Here is a 6,498-nt window from a genome sequence, read left to right on the forward strand (position 1 = left end):
GGCCTTCCGTTTCCAGGTCCCCATTAGCAGGAAGGGAAGATTATGCCGCATATGTCATCATTGTAGCCCCTCCACTGACAAGTCCAAGGAGGATATGACTTCCAGGTAAAACATCTTTTCATCTTTCATTGTGACAAAAATCGAGGTTCAGTTTTCTCCACTATAGCAGTTCTATGGGTGAGGCCATGTGATTGCTTTTATGGAGGCTGTGTGAGGAGGGAGGTTTCTCAGCTGCACAGCAAGGAAACAAGATGTTGTTTAAGGAAAGTGCAGTCTTCCAGTACCTGATGTAATTTACCATGAGGGAAAAGACACAAATAATTGCTATTCATTAGTTAATTTTATTATTGTTTAATAAGACACAAAGTCATCTAAAATGCAAAGATAGTAGTCTGATAATTAGGTAAAACTAACATAAATGGTTGTGTCTTCAGGGAAAGTAAAAATGTTGCCCCTTACAGCACTTCCTGGTTGATACTGAGTCTGATATGCAAGAAGGTATGATGGTCCTAGAAAACTGTGAATTCAGAGCAGTCAGCAATCCCACAAGAGAGCTGATAGAAGAATGGGCGGTTTTATTAGGAAGAAGAGGAGCCTCTAGTGCCTTCCATGACATGCTCCCTGCCCACCTCTGATTTCAGGCTTGCTGTAGTGGACAGTTATGTGCAAGTCCCCATTCGCCTCGATCTGGCAGTGCCCTTCCACAGGTGCATGCTGGGAGTCTCTCTGCTTCCTCCCCAGGGCTCTTCCATGATATTATCTGAGCCCACCTGGCCTGTACTCAAAGACAGCCAGAGGTCCTGATGCTCCTGCTGAGACTGAGGACTAATGCTCCAGCCTGCCCATTCATGCAGAAACTTCAGACAGCATTCTATGTGCTCCTGAGAGGCTCTGATGGATTCTATCTCCTGTTGCTCCAACACAAACTCAATATTGCACTTTTATCCTGGCTTCTTCCTTCCCTATTTTATGTTTCTTTCCTAATTCTTCTTCCTGGAATCATTTCCCAAATAATCTACATGCACCTAAGTCCCCATCACAGACTTTGTCTTCAGGGACAGCCTATACTGTGGAAGTGATGGAATGAAGCCACCATCCAAAGACCCTTGCCTTTGAAGGAGACCTTTGTTTTTCTTTTACTCATACCGCTACCCATTCGTTTAAAAAGTCTTTTGATGACATATATAAACTAATCTCTTCCAGGTTCATTTGGAATTATTTCTGAATTCTCAGCAGCCTCAGGATGGCTTTCTGTTCCCTTAAAGCTCTGAACCCAATTTGAACTGAATAGACTTGGGTTCTCTTTACAGAAGCAGAGTTTCCCTGGACCCAGGTAATCATTCATTCCATTTTTCTTTCATTCAACGAATCTTTAATGAGCTATAGGTGCAGAGTAGATTCAAGTTTTGTGGGGCACAAAGCTGATACAATGTTAAGGAGCTCCTTGCAAAGGAGAATGCAAAATGACAAAGTGTTGGAAAGGTCCTGTGTGAGTGAGAAGGCCTGAGGTTATTCTTCATTGACTTCACGGCAACTGCATAAATACTCTCCAGGTTCTTGGGAAACACCAGCACAGAAACCAGATAAAGCTTCAAGTTGAGGTAGACACTTCCAAAAAATTGTTTTAACTTATTACACTCAATAATGAATGAATTAAAAAGTAAAAGGATATATTCCTTGTAGATGCTTATCTCCCCAGAGAAGTTAGAGGCTGTTGAAACTACTGACATTATTGGTAGCTCACACCTCATTTAGGGAAGGATATTTAGCATTCTGGGATTCTATGTGCCCTACCCCAGAAAAGAAAATCCTGCACTAGAAAGCTTTTTTTTTTCTTTTTTTCCTGCCCTGGCCCAACTATGAGGATTGTCTCCTTTGCTGTGTGGCTCTTTGTCTCCGACCAGGTGAGTTCTGGGCATAGATGGGAAAGTCCTTCCTGGGCTTGTCGGGCCCCAACCACGGCCTCCCGTGGGGGTGCTCATGGGCCTCCTCCCTGTCTCCACTTCTGATTCTGTGTCCTCTCTCACTGGAGCATGATTGTGGGAATTACCCATCCAGGTTGCATCAAGATGTGCAATAGATAATCTATTGTGTCTGAAATAACAATAGCAGTGCTATTGACTGGATGTAAGTTTGGTGCCAAAGAACGTTTACACATCCTCCAATCTTCTCCCATTTGGTGAATACAAGATCTTCTGAATGGAAATAGAACATTTCCCTGTGACCCTAGAGACTCCAGATAGGTGTATTTCTGGGTGAACATTTCATCCACATTCTTAATGAGCCTCCTCTTTTCTTCACAGGAAGTACAGTCACTTATGGGACTTAGGTGGTGCAGTGTTTGTGGCTTCACCTGAAGCAAAGGGAAAAATCATCCTCATGAGAACACACCGCAGCCTGAGCTTGGATGGTGAGGATCCCATCAGGTGCAATGAGGTGCTACAGTTTGAAACAAGACTTCAAATGTTAAAGACCTTGAATCCACAACTTTGAAACCTTTCTGGATGTCAGTTGACTCTTTTAACCAAGGGTATCTCTGTAGGCTGAAATACAAATATCCAGAGGTTAAACAAAGTGGAAAATAATTCAACTTGGAGTTGAATTTTGTACAGAGAAGTCATAAAAGGCACCAGGACTGCTATGACAATGTTCTTTAGACTACATAAATATTCATAAATGTTAAAGCAGCATTCAAATGAAGAATTTAGCATAATGGGAGTAAAATACGCATAGAAGAACAAATTCCCCTACTAAAATCAGGGAAGGAGATTGCAAATTTTAAGATTCCTTTCAAAAATTTTTCCCAATCTAAGCTTCTCAAGTATCTCTATAATAAATGATTTGTTCTTGTGGGGAAGAGTATAGATGTGGCAGGTTAGCTCTGAGGTTCAAGCATTTAGCAGGGACAGTGACATCATCAAGTCACTGAGAGCTCAACTTCAATTTGCCCACAGCAGGGCTGGGAGACACAAGATCCTGTGCTGGAGCTGAAATGGGCACCAGGCTCTTCTTCTATGTGGCCCTTTGTCTGCTGTGGGCAGGTGAGGGCTGGTCACAGGAGGGCCTCCTTCCCTGGAATTCCCAAGGCCTCAATGCAAGCTTTTCTGTTGGGATGACAGCATCAGTGTCTGTTGTTCTCTATTACAGGACACAGGGATGCTGGAATCACCCAGAGCCCGAGATACAAAGTCACAGAGACAGGAAGGCAGGTGACCTTGACGTGTCACCAGACTTGGAGCCACAGCTATATGTTCTGGTATCGACAAGACCTGGGACATGGGCTGAGGCTGATCTATTACTCAACAGCCACTGGTATCACAGATAAAGGAGAAGTCCCCGATGGCTACATTGTCTCCAGATCCAAGACAGAGAATTTCCCCCTCACTCTGGAGTCAGCTACCCGCTCCCAGACATCTGTGTATTTCTGCGCCAGCAGTGAGTCCACAGTGCAGCACAGCTGCCTCCTCTCTGCAAGTAAAGGGCAGTTAGAAAAACTGAGGTTGCCTGTGCACGCAAGTCTGGGCCCCACCCTGGGACGTCTCGGCCCCCATAGGAGTCACAGAGTCCTGCCCAGCCATGGGGAGGGGGGGGTCTTAGAGCAGGGGCCATATGACCCTCAGTGCTGCAGCTCTATTCCTACCCCTGTCTCGGACCATCTGGAGTTTGCCCCAACACCCTAACCTTGCTGGGTCTGTCTTCTGAAGCTCTCTTTTTCTGCTTGCAGAATGGAAGAGATATTTTGTTGATATTCCTAATTCCCTTCATAATTTCAAAGCCAACATATTCTTCTCTCCCTTATGGGGTCAGTGGCTTCTTCATGTAAACCTTATCTCTACTACCCTTCAACTCACAGACAAAAACCTTCCCCCATGCGGTCTCTGCTCCCGGCTGCCCTTCTTCTAAGGGCAATAGCCCTACAGGGTCATCTATCATTGGCCCTTCACCTGCCTCTCCATCATCATTTTGTTTTGTTTTTTTTTTTTTTGAGATGGAGTCTTGCTCTGTTGCCCAGGCTGGAGTGCAGTGGCGTGATCTCGGCTCACTGCAAGCTCTGCCTCCCGGTTTCACGCCATTTTCCTGCCTCAGCCTCCCGAGTAGCTGGGACTACAGGCGCTCACCACCGTGTCCGGCTAATTTTTTGAATTTTTAGTAGAGACGGGGTTTCACAGTGTTAGCCAGGATGGTCTCGATCTCCTGACCTCGTGATCCACCCGCCTCGGTCTCCCAAAGTGCTGGGATTACAGGCGTGAGCCACCGCGCCCAGCCTCCATCATCATTTTGCATTAAGTTTCCCCTGGCTTTCTACTCTAGCCACACTCCCCTACATTCAGTTACAGCTTCGTAGGTGTAGTGTTGTTTTCCACCCTGAGGATTGTTTATGAATAATAGATTATTTCTACTTCACTGAGCATATGTGCCTCCAACTTATTCCCAGGCCTCTACTTCATTCCTTACATAAAAGTCTATTTCAGGTACATTTACTCTTAACTATAAAAAGCAAAACACATTTTAGGAGAAAAAAATTAAGAAATATATTTTTAGCACTCATTGGAGGAATTAGTTTTTTAGATGACACACAAGAAAACTACAAGCCATAAAAATATTTGAGACCAGGACGGTGGCTCATGCCTGTAATCCCAGCACTTTGGGAGGCTGAGGCTGGCAGATCACTTGAGGTTGGGAGTTCGAGACCAGCCTGACCAACATGGAGAAACCCCATCTCTACTAAAAACAGAAAATCAGCTGGGTGTGGTGGTGCATGCCTGTAATCCCACATACTTGGGAGGATGAGGTGGGAGAATCGCTTGAACCTGGGAGGCGGAGGTTGCAGTGAGCCGAGATCGCGCCATTGCACTCCAGCCTGGGCAACAAGAACAAAACTCCGTCTTAAAAAAAAAAAAAAAAAATTGTAACTCCAGTTGCATTAAACTAAACTTTTGTACACCAAAACATAGCATAAGAAATGAAATGTTAAGCCACAGCTTGGGAAAAAAATGAGGAATGCATGCAGATGATGAAAAACCAGTGTGATAAAGAGTCAGGCTCGCCCATGGCTCCTCAATGCTTCCTGGCCTCACTTGCACTTGGAGGGCTGGGAGCATGTCACCAGGTTCTGAATAGTGGGAGGTGAGTAAAAATAATACTAGCCCAATTTCAAGTCTTGCCCTTAAAATTATCCTATAGCTCTGTGCTGAGGGTCCCTAAGCGTACTCCCGTGTTTAGAGATTTGGCATATAGCACAGAGCTGTAGTCACATGTTAAGATTTTTTAACATGTCATAGTAAGTCGTCAGCAGCAGATCATATGGAGAAAACACACAGGTGGAATCTGGAAGAATCCAAACTCAGGCATTCTTATGCTCTCTTCCTCCCAGGTGAGTCACACAGCGTTCTCGCTTCACTCAGTAGCAAAAATGCATTAACACATGTGCAGTGTTTCTGCCATGTGAGTCCATCAGAGACTCAGCACTCATGAGATTTTAGACGAGGCTGGTCACAAGCACATACTGCCTAGCATTAACCAAAAATTCAGACTCCAGAAGGAAATCTGGTGTTCAGTACAATACTGTTTGCAACACCAGTCTAGGTACAATGAGCTGCTCCTCTCAGTTAGGGGAAACTTTGTCAGTGCAGGGCACCGCTCATCAGCCAAGTTGCTAAAGATCAGCTAAAGTCCAATCTTGCAAGCAGGCAGTCTCAAGCCTGCTGTCAACTCTTTTCTGCACAGACACTCGTCAACTCTCTTTTGCCATGTGTGGATGAATTTGGGAGCTTCATGGCACAGATTATAAACTGGAAGCATCTTGGCTCCCTTGGTCATAATTTGGTGGACAGCCATGGAAAAAAGCTGTTCATGCCCCACTGGGTTTTGTGGTCATGAGAGGTCAGACTTGATAGAGTTCAGCCACTGAGATTTTAGGATTTGTTTTATTATTATTTTTGTGTAGCATAGGTGTCCTTTTCTAATACAGTTAGTATGTAAATGAGTAAAACATTCTTATTAATAAGAAGACAGCCCAATAAAAATGGCAATACTGAAGCTGAATAGGCAATTCACACAAGTGAACATAAGTTACCACTAAACATAAGAATAACTTTTCAACCTTACTTATAATCAGAATATAGCAACCTGAAATAATAAGTTATGATTCAAAAATTACTAGATCGGAAACTTTTCAAAGGAGTAACAGTCCTAAATTTGAGTAGACATTTGGACTGATGAAAACTGCTTAAATATCCATTACAAGAGATAATGACAACTACATCAGAAAACCCACTGTAGGATGTATTGTGACTAGTAGCATTTCTTGAGAAATTATCAGTGTATATAAATCATTTGGGTTCCTTTTCTTGTCTTTAGGTTCAATCATGGAGAACTCAACTTTAAGTATTTATTTTTCCGATGGTAAAGGTAGTTTTTTTTAAAAAAAACTTTTAAAAAATTGGCCCGGGCACGGTGGCTCACACCTGTAATCCCAGCTACTTGGGAGGCTGAGGC

The sequence above is a fragment of the Pongo pygmaeus genome, chromosome 6 (genome assembly GCF_028885625.2).
Source record: "Pongo pygmaeus isolate AG05252 chromosome 6, NHGRI_mPonPyg2-v2.0_pri, whole genome shotgun sequence".
In the NCBI taxonomy this organism is placed as follows: Eukaryota; Metazoa; Chordata; class Mammalia; order Primates; family Hominidae; genus Pongo; species Pongo pygmaeus.